The sequence below is a fragment of the Pipistrellus kuhlii genome, unplaced genomic scaffold (assembly GCF_014108245.1).
Source record: "Pipistrellus kuhlii isolate mPipKuh1 unplaced genomic scaffold, mPipKuh1.p scaffold_m20_p_13, whole genome shotgun sequence".
In the NCBI taxonomy this organism is placed as follows: Eukaryota; Metazoa; Chordata; class Mammalia; order Chiroptera; family Vespertilionidae; genus Pipistrellus; species Pipistrellus kuhlii.
Window position 1 is genome coordinate 34660557 of NW_023425438.1, and position 14083 is coordinate 34674639.

A 14083-nucleotide genomic window follows, 5' to 3' on the forward strand; every position below is an offset into this window, starting at 1 on the left:
CTACATTGAACAACTAACGAAATTAAACAATGCAGTTGAAGAAAAGCGGCCCGAATTGACAAATCGAAAAGGTGTTGTATTCCATCATGACAATGCAAGGCCACACACATCTTTGGTCACTCGGCAAAAATTAATGGAGCTTGGTTGGGATGTTTTGCCACATCCACCATATAGTCCTGACCTTGCACCATCTGATTACTTTTTGTTTCGATCTTTACAAAACTCCTTGAATGGTAAAAATTTCAATAATGATGATGATGTCAAATCGTACCTGATTCAGTTTTTTGCTAATAAAAACCAGAAGTTTTTTGAACGTGGGATTATGATGCTGCCTGAAAGATGGCAAAAGGTCATTGATCAAAATGGGCAATACATTACAGAATAAAGTTATTTAGTTCCATGAAAAAAATTGTCTTTGTTTTTCTTTAAAAAATCCGCAATTACATAGTTGCCGACCCAATATATATATATCAGTTAAACTGCATAAAACAGTTTGAAGAAAATTATGAAGAAAAAAATATATAGTTGTAACAAATTACAACACACATTATCTTGCAGTTTGGAGGTCAAAAGTTCTAAAATAAGACATTGGCAGGATAGCATTTCTTTGGACAGCTTTGGGGAAAAAGCTTTCCTTGTCTTTTCTAAGTTCTAAAGCCCACCTGCATTCTCGGCTTGTAGTGTGGTGCCTTTCGAAGAAGTCTCCATCTTCAAAACCAGCAGCACAGCATCTTCCAATCTGTCTCTCTGCTTCTGTCATCACATCTCCTTTTCCCGATTCTGACCTTGTCTCCCTTTTCTGAAAACCATTGTGATTACATAGAGCCCAACCGAATAACCCAGGATAATCTCCTCATCTCAAAGTCCTTAATTTCATTACATTTGCAAAGTCTTTTTTGCCATGTAATACCTTATCTAATATATTCACACATATTCTAGGGATTCGGACTTGGGCATCTTTGGGAGGCCCTAGTCCAGCCAATCAGCAAGTGTTTTTGTTTGTTTACAATTTTTGTATTGTGTTGTTTGTTTTTCATTACTGAATTTTGAGTTCTTCATATATTCCAGTACAGTACAGAAATCTATTCTGCAAATATTTTCTTCCAATCTGTCCTTTCATTTTCTTAGTGATACCTTTGGAGGAGCAGGAGTTGTTAATTTTAAAAATTCCGACTCATCAATTTGTGTTTTTTATGCATTATGAATTTGCTGTTGTATCTAAAAAAACTTTGCCTGTGGTGGGAGCCTCTCCTACCTCTGTGACGGCTTAGCCCAGCTCCCCATGGGCCTAAGCTGTCAGTCATATCCCCTGAGGATTCCCAGACTGGGAGAGGGTGCAGGCTAGGCTTGGGACCCCCCCTCAAGTGCACAAATTTCATGCACTAGGCCTCTAGTATGTATTATAAAATCATGTAGGAAAAACAGAAACAATGTTTATTTCTTTCCCATATTTACCATTTTACATATAATGAAGTAGGTCCTATAGTCATTGAAAGGTAAATAATGAAGTTTTTTTTAAATTTTGTTTTGTTTTAAAGTATCAAGACACACGAATTTAAATATATATTTGATGTATCTCAACTCACTTTACTTATTCTTATTGATGTTCAAATTGTCCATTTTTACTATTCAACTTAACTTGTTCCCGAATTCTTTTGACATTACCCCATTTAGTCTTTGATAGCTTCCTTGCTTACTGACATCAAAAACTGTGTGTGTTTATCTTGTTCATTTCTAGCTGTAGACCTGAAATCAGCTATTTCTCCAAGAGTCCTATTTCCTGGTAGCAGGAAAAGGTAGCTTGAGATGGCAACCGTCAATTAAAGATATTTATCACTATTGGGTAACAATTCTAAGCTTCTTCAGCAGACTAAGATAGTACATATATGTGTATTTATAAACACAGTCCTTGGGTTATGTCGAACTCGACATACGTTGTTTCATGGTTACATTGCTATCCCCATTTATTTATATACAAAAAAAAAGTTCTGTCATTTCGATATATGTACATATGTGCTTTATGTTTTTTATTATTTATTAACCACAAATAAAGGTCAGGAATTGAAAAAAAATAAAATAAAAAATAAAAAAACTTTGCCTAACCTAGGGTTTCAATGAGTTTTCCCCCCTATATTTCTTCTGCAAGTTTTTCTAGGTTTGTTTGTACATTTAGAGCTATTGAGCTAATTTTTGTATAGCATTGGAGGTATGGGTCCTTTCAGGATTTTTAATTCTTGAATGAATTATCATGCAAAGACTAAAATGTAGCTAGAATTCATCAGCTGCAATGGTATTTAGTGATGGATGTTCTATTTCAGCAGCAACCTCTCGACCAGAGCCCCCTTCATTTCTGTCTTTGAGTATGACAAGGGAGCTGCATTGAAGATAAAGTTGTATTTGTGTTTAACAAAATATAAAAATTCCCAAATAAACAATATCCCCAAATAACATTACCAACAACAACCCCCCCAACACACACACACACACCTTACTTAGAAACAAATATGAGATAATACATATCCTTTTCTTTACCACATTTAAAAATTTTTAAACACAAGATTTATTATAGCCATTGAACAAGAAGATTGATTTACATTTCACTGCTTGTTTTAAGAGTTGTATGCAGACACCTGAAATGAACAGTGTAATCTTTATTTATCCTAATTGTATTTCGATACAGAGATTGATGTCCTAGAATATTGCTTGTTTGGTCCCTCCCTAAAGCAGCTCTTTGTTTATGTGTCTCTTCTCAGGTTTCCATAACAGAGAGAGATTTATGCTCTTATTTGGTTGAAATTTGGGAGAGGGGAATGAAATATGCACTCTCAAAAGCACTCTGGACCTTTAAATGCTTAAAAATTATTTTTATGTTTACCTTTGCCTTTATGACATTGTCCATGTATTTATAAGTGATGACATGCAGGCTTACATGGGTAATGTCTGAATGAGCACTTGCAAATGCTAAATGCAGGATCAGAGGTAAGAGAACCTGGGCCTTGGCACTAGGTGAACCTGGGTTTCACTCTTAGCTTTGGCACTTAATAGATTTTAGAGAGTTTCTTAGTCTCTCTGAGCCCCACTTTTCCCTTCTACAAAATGGAGAGAATTTTTCCTGCCTTGGATGCATGGACTAGGTTTTTTATAAACATAGCTAGATAGAGGGAACCCGGGGGATTGAGAGGAGACAAACAGAATCTGAACTGGATCCTGTGGGAAGGATAGGATGCTTCCTCTAACGTTTCCTTTTCACCTGCTTTTTTATTGCTCTGGCAAAGAACATATCTCTCCCCACTGCCTGCCTTTGCTGTTACCATGGTGATCCAGGTTCTATTTAGCAGGCGTTAGTGATAGGACAGATTGTTTTTGCGATTTTGTGAAATCTCACTCTCTAAAATAAGGACCAGGCAGTCACGGCAGCAGTTACATGTGTTGGGCAGAGTTTCTCTCAGCACGTGGTCAGCCTGGTGCCAGGTCCTGGTATCCGGGTGATGGGGAGACAGTCATCTGAACTGATAAGATGCAGCAGTTGAAGATTGCCGTTGGCTTTTCAGTTTCCCTTCCCTTCAGTGTCTTTTCTGTGCCACATGCCTCCATGTTCTGCCCTCTCTGCCTCAAACATCTGCTCTCAGATCATCGGCAGAAGTGGCATTAAAACAGATTCTTAGAACACCAACCAGAAAGGATATATGCACCCCTATGTTCATAGCAGCACAATTTACAATAGCTAAGATTTAGAAACAATATTTTCTTCCAATCTGTCCTTTCATTTTCTTAGTGATACCTTTGGAGGAGCAGGAGTTGTTAATTTTAAAGAATTCCAACTCATCAATTTGTTTTTCTTATGCATTATGAATTTGCTTTGTATCTAAAAAACTTTGCCTAACCTAGGTGCTCATCAACAGATGACTGGATCAGAAAACTATGGTACATATATACAATGGAATACTATGCTGCAAAAAAAGAAGGAATTCTTACTATTTGCAGCAACCTGGATGGAATTGGTGAACATTATGCTAAGTGAATTAAGGCAGTCAATGAAAGAAAAATACCACATGATCTTACTTATTTATGGATAATAAAGAACATTATAAACTGATAAAAAATATATATACAGAGATATATTTGTATATCTGTATAAAAAATATAAATACAGTAAAGTATCAAACAGACTGTCAAATTACAGTGTGAAAGTTAGGAAGAGCTGGGGGAGATAAGAGATCAACCAAACAACTTGTATGCATGCATAGAAGCATAACCAATGGACACAAAACACTGGGGGGTGAGGGCATGTATGGGAGTGAGGTGGGGGGGCAATGATAAGATATGTACACATATAATACCTTAATAAAAAAAATTAAAAAAATTAAAAAATAAAAATAAAATTGACAACAAAAAAGAAGAAAGAAAAACAGATTCTTAGAATTGATTTCAGAAAACCTTTTACTATAAAAAATGTTTAGTAAGTTAAATTTAGTAAATTATCATTTTTTAATTTAGTAAAAAATTTACTAGAATATTTTTAGTACTCATTACCTAACTTCAATAATTATGAATTTGTGACATGTATAAATATATATATATATATATATATATACACACACACACACATACTAGAGGCCTGGTGCACAAAATTTGTACCCAGGTAGGGTCCCCCTGGCCGGCAATCAGGGGCCGGCTGAGGCCTTCCTTCCCTGCTGCTGGCTGCTGGCCAGGGTCTTCCTTAGTTCTGTGTCACCCCCTGGTGGTCAGCACATGTCATAGCGAGCCGTTGAACTCCTGGTCTCCCAGTTGAACTCCCGAGGGGACACTTTGCACATACACACAAAGATATATATCTTTGTATATACATCAATATGTACATATAGCTGAAACCAGTTTGGCTCAGTGGATAGAGCATCAGCCTTAGGACTGAAAGGTCCCGGGTTCAAGGCATGTATCTTGGTTGAGGGCACATCCCCAGTAGGGGGTGTGCAAGAGGCAGCTGATGGGTGATTCGCTCTCATCGATGTTTCTAACTCTCTATCCCTCTCTCTTCCTCTCTGTAAAAAATCAATAAAATATATATTTTTAAAATGTACATATATTTCATCCTCACCTGTATTTTTTTGCCACACGTCCCAGAAATTGTCACTGGATCCATAAATATTTTTTTATTGCTGACACTATAATAGATGTTCCCTATTTTCCCCCTTTACTCATTCCTGCCCTCCCCTTTGCCCTCATTACATTGTTGTCTGTGTCCATGGGCATAAAGGTTTGAACAGAATCTTTAAAAGGTAAGAATTGTTGTTTGTGTGTGTTTAAAATGACTACGGTACCATTTAAGTTGATCTTGGGTATATTTCTCTTTGATAAGTTATAAAGAATAAAATTGACCTGTACTTTTTCCTTGCATGAAAGCTTAACGGCAACAAGAATTTCCACTTTGTGATAAACAACTAGCAAAATGAACAAAACTTACATAACAACTATTTTCAAACAGTGAAACTCAGGCAATGTAGAACTGTGAGACCTGAGAGGACTAGAATAAGTACTTTTGCTATATTATTTTCCAACCTCTCTGTTTTGGGGGGATTAGATAGAATCTAGGTGTGGTGTGCAATAGATAATCAGGACAGGTTGTTTTTGCAATTCTACAAAATAGTTATTACATAACAACTATTTTCAAACAGTGAAACTCAGGCAAAGTAGAACTGTGAGACCGTGGGTTCTGCACTTACCATGTGGCTGAGAGAAACTCTGCCCAACGCATGTAACTGCTGCTGTGACTGCTTGGTCCTTATTTTAGAGAGTGAGATTTCACAAAATCGCAAAAACAATCTGGCCTGATTATCTACTGCACACCACACCCAGCTTCTGCTCCTATTCAGGGTGTGTGTGTGTGTGTGTGTGTGGCATGCCCCTTAGAGCACCTAGAACACTATACCGCTGGAAGCAAATAGATAATGAAGATCTCCCATTAATGCCCGCTTTAATAATTTTCCAGTTCAAAAATCTTTATTATAATATAAAAACATTATGATATTCAACCTTGACTAATCAAATATTTACACATATAATAGAGCAGCCCATAATTGTTTTCTGAGAAAGATCTGTGTTCTAGCTTTAAAAATAAATTCTATAGCCACCAATACAGAAATGATATATTCATCTGTTGAGGTGCGAATTACTTGTGCATTCTATCGGAGTTAGCCTGTGCAAATAGAGCAATGTTATTTTACACAAATGGTAACATGCAGTGCTACCATTGTGCACCTTGCTCTTAATCACTTAACAATATGCATTCACCTATTAATTTATCACTTAACATTATTTGTAGAGCTCCTAATAAATGCCAGGCCCATTCTAGTGCTGGGGATGCAGTCCGTCTTTGGGGTGCATTGCCCTGACATCAGCAGTACTTACAGGTTCAGACTGAAAATCCAATTAGTAGGACCCAATGAGACTGAGTCTCACCCTAAGTTTACTCTATAGACAGAGAAAGACTGAGGAAAACAGCATGCAACACATCTTTGTTCTCATTGGAGATCCAGCAACTTTGCACGGGGAGTGCCAACATAGTTTTCATGAATGAGGTCAAAGTATATGGGATTCATCTTGAAACAGAGAATGTACTGTCCTAGTTCTCTACCTGTCACTTTATATGATTCTAGTTATGTAGACCCAAGGTGTGCATGCCAATTCATTGCTCTCCCAGTAAGCAAGACATGTAACCCATTTGTGGTATGCAGTTGTCTACATTTATGCAAGGAAGTGGTGCTGTGAGAAGGCAAATCCAGGATTACCTCCCCAAGTGGAACTGCTGCTCTCTCTTTACTCACATACATGCACTCTCTTGAGGGGTGACAGACAAAACCAGTAAGTATGCCCTAAGGACAGTATTGGTAAATGCGATGATGACCAATAAAGGAGAAAGAACGAGAGATGACCGAAGATGCTCCTTTATACCACAGCGAGGGGAGTCCTTGTATATTTATCATTTGTACACAGGTAAGTATATCCAGAGGATTCTTGCTCAGGAGCAGATTTGCTGCATCAAAGAACATGCACTTTTTGTAATTTTGATATATATAATCAAATTTCTTTCTGTAGAGTTTGCTCAACTTTATACTCCCACCAACGATGTGCCTGTTTCCTACCTACACCTTTGTCGACATAGGGTGCATAAGTCTGGAGTCTGAGCCATCTGATATGTAAAGGATAGGATCTCATCATTCCTTTGTGATTCCTTTTATTATGAATGGGTTTACACATTTTTTCATAACTTTAAAATCACTTACCCCCCTTTTCTGAGAACTATTAATTCATGTCCTTTACTCATTTTCTTTTGTGATTCTATTTTCTTGTATAAATTCTTATTGCATTAAAAAAATAAACCTTTTGCCTGAAATATGTAATAAATATTTTATTTCAATTTGAAATTTAGCTTTTTGCTTTGTGGTGTTTTTCTAATACACTATTTTTTACTTTCATGGAATTTAATTTATTAGGACATCTCCATTCTGGGATTATAAAAATAATTTTATATTATGTTTTCTGATAGGATTTTCCTGATATAATTTTTAATATTTACCGTATTTTTCGGACCATAAGACGCTCCGGACCATAAGACGCACCAGTTTTTAGAGAAGGGAAATGAAGAAAAAAAGATTCTGAAACAAATAGTGTCCTAAAATATTTTCTGTGCATTAAAACCCAACATCACAGTCATAAACACATGTAATCAACCCTGTAAAGTAAACAGCAGCATTTAGAACCATTTTAGAGCTGGGCAAGCACACAGAGACCACACAGAGCCGGGCAAATAAAAAAACTTTTTTTTTAAAGTATATGTGTAGGCTATATTTGGACCATAAGACGCAGGGACTTTTTCCCCCCACTTCTGGGGGGGAAAAAGTGCGTCTTATGGTCCGAAAAATACGGTACATTTATTATCTACCTGAAATTAATTTTGATACAAAGTGTGAGATATAGAATCTAAAATTTATTTTTTTTCTATATGCTATCCATTACACCACCATGATTTATTGAATAACAACTTGATAATATTTCAGAACTTATCTATCTACTTTAATTGGTAACCTAGAATATACATACTTTTGGGTTTTGCTAAAGACTGCAACCTCAAACTTTGTGTTGCTCAACTGTGATAAAAGATGATTTACACAGAGAAGCATGGATCAGATGCTCAAACCTCAGAGGGAAGGTAGGGGAGGGTAAAGGTAAGGGGAAGAGATCAACCAAAGGACTTGTATGCATGCATATAAGCATAAACGATGGATGCAGACAATGGGGTGAGGATGAGGGTATGAGTGGGGGGAATGGGGAGAGGGGGGATAAGGATACATTTGTAATACCTTAAACAATAAAGAAAAAGGAAAGAAGATTTACATGGAGGACTGCTTAAAGGATATTCATCTGAGAATTTTAAATATCAGTGTGTATTTCTTCTATGTTTTATTTCTGCATTAAGACAGAGAGTTGTGCCGAAACCGGTTTGGCTCAGTGGCTAGAGCATCGGTCTGCGGACTGAATGGTCTCAGGTTCAATTCTGGTCAAGGGCATGTATCTGGGTTGCAGGCACATCCCCAGTAGGGGGTGTGCAAGAGGCAGCTGATCTGATCGATGTTTCTAACTCTCTATCCCTCTCCCTTCCGCTCTGTAAAAAAAGCAAAAAAATATATTAAAAAAAAAAAAAAAAAAAAAAAGACAGAGTTGTTGTGTTTTTAAATCCTCATTCTAAGGTATTTTTCCATTGATTTTCAGAGAGAGTGGAAGAGAGAGGGAAAGACAGAGAGAAATATCCATGTGAGAGAAACACATCAATTGGTTGTCTCCCACAAGTGCCTGACCAGTGCGGGGCAGGGAAGGAGCTTGCAACCAAGGTACGTGCCCTTGACTGGAAGCCTTGACCAGAATCAAACCCGGGACCCTTTGTTCCACAGGCCGATGCTCCATTCACTGAGCCAAAACCGGCTAAGGCTGCTATTGCTTTTAATATCTTGGAAACTAAGGCCTTGAAAAAGACCCAACAATTAAAAAAAAAGCAAACAAACCAAATGTGACTGAATCCTATTCATTTCGTAGAATTGCAGAATAGAGGTGTTGGAGGTGTGGGCCAGTAGTATCTGGCCTAGTTTCCCCTCCAAGAGTTATTTGATAAATATTAAAATAAACCCCCAAATTTAACTTTTTCCCCTGTAAATGAGACTAAGGTGTCTTTTAAAGAAATGGGAAGTCTGTTTGAATCAGAATGAAATATACACACGTTTCTAAACACTAAAGTGTTTAAATATTTTCAGAACCAAGTTACTATCTGATATTTCATTTGGTTTAAATTCTGTTTGGGAAGCAATTCCTTTCTCCTTTCATGGTAGGTTGGCTGCTAGAGGGCCTGTGATCTCCCTAGCTCCTGGTACCCCCCAAGCTCTGGCCCCGCCCCCAGCTCTGGTCCCCCACTGTGTCCTGGATAGTCAGGCAGGAATCAGCGAGGACATTTGCTGCTGCGGAGAATACGTTGTGCTGATTTAGGAATAACAGCTCTGAGCGGATGATATCAGTAGCTTTTCAGCTAGCTTATTTAAAACTCTCTGCAGTGACCTCAGCTACACATGATGCCACTGGGCTCATCTAGACGTGGGCGGGAAATGTAAGAAGGATGGATGACAACTGGAACTCCAAGCAGCTGTATCTGCAGAGGCCCATTTTAGGAAAGAACTGGACTGAACAAGTTGAAGAGTGAAGATGCCCTTGGTACCCAGTGGCCACGATATAGATATGGAACCTGTGTGGCCCCTGGCCCTGAAAGCCTAGGGAGAAATCTTGCCTCCCTACAGCAGTTGCACAGGCCATTTCTCTTCTTTCTTTCTTTCTTTCTTTCTTTCTTTCTTTCTTTCTTTCTTTCTTTCTTTCTTTCTTTCTTTCTTTTTTTAAAATATACTTTATTGATTTTTTACAGAGAGGAAGGGAGCGAAACATTGATGAGAGAGAAACATCGATCAGCTGCCTCTTGCATACCCCCCACTGGGGATGTGCCCGCAACCAAGGTACATGCCCTTGACTGGAATCGAACCTGGGACCCTTGAGTCCACAGGCTGACGCTCTATCCACTGAGCCAAACCAGCTAGGGCTGCACATGCTATTTCTTGAGCTCCACACATACATTCTGTGGTGGGAGCTCTGGCCCTCGTTCCTGGTTCCCTTTGTATTTTGTTTTTTTGTTTTTGTTTTTTCTTTTTCTTTTACATTTTTTAAATTAAATTATTATCTGTGTACATGTGACTCCGTGGACTCATGGACATGGTCCTGTCAGTTCCTGTGGATTTCTCCTATTGGCCCTCCTTATGATTCTCTCTTGCAGCCCATGTGGCCACCGTAGCAGTGATACCCCCAGCGGTCGGGGGATCCAGGCTGAGGATGCCTGACTCCTAGAGCGCTTATGTCTACACTGGGGGCACGTGCCTTGTTGCAGAGCAGAAGTGCTGATGGGAAAAGCTGTGCTTAGTCTTCTGAAGCCTTCAGGGTGCTAAAGCTACACCAGAGCAGGGGACACGTTGGCATTGGTAAATGCCATTTATCTCTTATTTAGACACCAAAGCGATAGCATAAAATCTCCAGCACTCTATACCTGTTATGAGTGAAACATTCGTGGACCATTATTAAACACGATCTTACTAAAAACTTGACAAGTTCACAACACCTAGATCATCACAGGACTCGTCACCTTTTCAGCCTAATCAAAGATCTGTGTCCTACTGTTTAAAAAATAGCACACAAAGTCTCCAACTGGTTTGTGTCCTGCTTTTCCCATTCATTTCTATTGAATGCTTTTTATTATATTCTAAAAATAAAATCACAATTCACATAAAATACAATGGAGAAGGAGAAGTCAAAGACAAGTTTATATGGAGTGAAAGAATTGTTAAAATCAATTTATAGATAGGCAAAACCTTTTTTTTTTCTTTCTGGGTGGGGTAGTAGAGTGGACTAGAGTCTGTTGAACCTCCATCAGACAGAATTTACGGAGATGTAAAATAATTCAAATATAAAGACAAACACAAACTCCATAGAATCAAATAACCTGTAAATGAAGCATAATTTTCCACTGGAGATATGCAGTAATTGATAGATCCTTCCTTCCTCCAACCGATGGACGGAGAATGATGTAAACTCCACCTGCAGCTGGACGTTCCTGAGCACTGAACCACCAATCAACACCTGCCAAATACCCTAGGCCCCCTCCCTCCTCCCCCCATTCCTAAGTCCCTAGGTCCCTAATCACGTGCCTTACATGAAACCACCAATCAGCGTCTGCTGAGTGCCCTAAGCCCCGTCCCCTCTCTTTCCTCCCCTTAAAAGGTGCTTTTATCCTAGCCCTCACTCTCTTCCTCTCTCTCTCTGGAAGCAGCCGGCAGTGGTACTTTTCTCTTCAATAAAGCCTGTGTCCTGGCATCCCGGTCTCCGGCCCTCTCTGTTTCCTCTCTCAGTAATCTTTTTCTGCTTATTCTAAAGTCTTACATTTTCCTTACACCAATAAAATGTACTATAAGAATGTTTCCAAAGTATTGATCTAATGTGGAGAATTAGAAGTAGGACAGAAAGAGATTTAAAAAAGTAAGCCTAGACACACATAAATTAAAAAAAGATATTCAAAGAGGTTCTAATTATCTGATCTGGAGACGGGACCTGACATTGGGGGAGAGCATTTGCTTCAACTCTTGTGAAAGTCCTAAATACGTCGCTCATTCAGACAGTTCCCTCTACTGACCACTAGGTGTTGCTAAGCAGGCATGGTGACCCGTGGCTGGAGGAGAAGCAGGAGTGTCGCCTCTGATTCATCCCTGCTAATGTTCAACTGATGAAGCCACTCAAGAAGCTACTTGGACTTGTTGGCAACACAGAGGGTTGCTTTTATACTGTAGGCATCCTAGAAATGTGACATTTTGGAGTAAGGGTTCTTTACGACCTCTGGTCATAATTGGGCAAAGAGAGAAAACGTTACAGTTTGGAAGTCACTTGGCTAAAGAAACAAAATGAAGTAAATTTAGCCATGAAACGAGACTTGGTAAATCTATGAACTGTTTCCATTGCCTGTAAAAATACAGACAATGCAAAATATTTGTTTCAGTGAAGACAGGGTAACCATCCTTTTTTATATATTTTTTACCATCTAATTTTTATTTTTTCCACTCCTATGCCCCCAGCTTTCTAATAATTCCCAACTAATTTTGGCACGAGAAGTGGACGGCGAGCCATCTATAGTTACGTAATCTACACGAGCCTAAAATGAAAAGTGGAAAGTAGAGGGGCAGTGACTGCTGGTTAGACACAGAGTTGGAAGAAAGGAGGAGAGTAAGTCAGGAGGCTGTTAGAAAATCTCAAGAACAGACCTTCCTGTCCCTGAATTTTTTGGGGTGTTGCCTATGCAAGGGCCTGTCACTCGTCTACTATTAAACATGCCCTGATTTTCCTTTGGGGGATGAGCCCACCTCCACCAGGCACTGTCCAGATGGCTGAGAGGGAAGCACTGAGGCAGTCTAGTCTCATCAAAGGTGGGGTCCCTGGAAATTATTGTAGAGCCTAGAAACCACTGAAAGTCTCTTAGTTTGTGTCTCAAAGACACCACCTACTAGTTCTTTCTTCCTGGAACCCCACAGCTGCCCTGATTTCTGTCCTTTCAAAGACCTGAGTCTTCTTTGTATTTCTATATGCATAACCCATGGATACAGATAATAAGGTGGTGAAGGCCTGAGGCATGGGGCGGGGGGCAGGCTAGAGAGGGTTATGGGGGGGGGGGGGACATACATAATACTTTCAACATAAAGATTAAAACACACACACACACACACACACACACACACACACACACACAAAGACCTGAGTATTTTTTCTTTGAATAAGTTAGCAACTTCACACTTTTTTTTTTTTTTTTGCCTATGTTAGTCAGAGTTTGTTCTTATTGATTGCAGCCAAAAACTGCTAATGTAATGAGGAGTGGGAACTAGTAAAAAATCTAGTCCTATGATTATTTCTATAATCTTTGTTGAATTTATCATTGAAAAGAATCAGCCCCACATTTTGTGCAAAGATAATTTCCCTGTCAATCTGTTTGATGATTACCTTAGTTTGTAAATATCCTATGAACTGATGTTTGGTACCTTAAAACTAAAATACACATGTGAAAATGTATGCTTTGGTGCATCTGTGCTTTAAGTAATTCTTTTCATGTTTTATAAAAATGTGGCTCAGTGGTTGATTGTCAACCTATGAAACAGGCCATGGTTCAATCCTGGTGGACACATGCTTGGGTTGTGAGCTTGATCTTCAGTAGGGGGCGTGCAGAAGGCAGCCAATTAATGATTCTCCCTCATCATTGATGTTTCTATCTCCCTCTCCCTTTTCCTTCCTCTCTGAAATAAAAAATATACTAGTATATATATATTTAAAAATGGATCAGCCCCAGAATAATGGAGACTCTTTGAAAATGAGAAATCACAAACATTTATGGACACTTACTAAATGTCCCAGACACTTTTCTAAACATTTACAAATATTGCCTTACTTAAACTTTAGAATGACCACATTGAATAGATGTTATCATCCCCCTCTTACAAATGAGAAAGCTGAGGCACAGAGGGATTAGAGAACCTGCCCATTTTCACACGGCCAGATAAACATTCATGGGTTGCTGCATAGAATACTGGTTTTGTTTCCTGTGGCTTCTGTAACAGAGTACCACCAACTGGGTAGCGTAAAGCAGCAGAAGTTTATTGTCTTACAGTTCTGAGGGTTACAAGTCTGAAATCCAGGTGTTGGCAGGGCCATGTTCTCCGTGACTGTTCTAGGGGAGACTCTTGCTTGCTTCTTTTAGCTTCTGGTGCTTGAAGGTAGTCCTCAGTATTCCTGGGCTTGCAGATGCTCTAATCGCTGCCTCTGGTGTCATGTGGCTGTCTACTCTCTGTGTGTTCCACTCCTCTTCAAATAAGATCATTAGTCATATTGGATTAAGGGCCCACCTCCTCCAGTACGACTTCATTTTAGCTAAACTAACTTCATCCCCCCAAATCCTATTTCCAAATAAGAT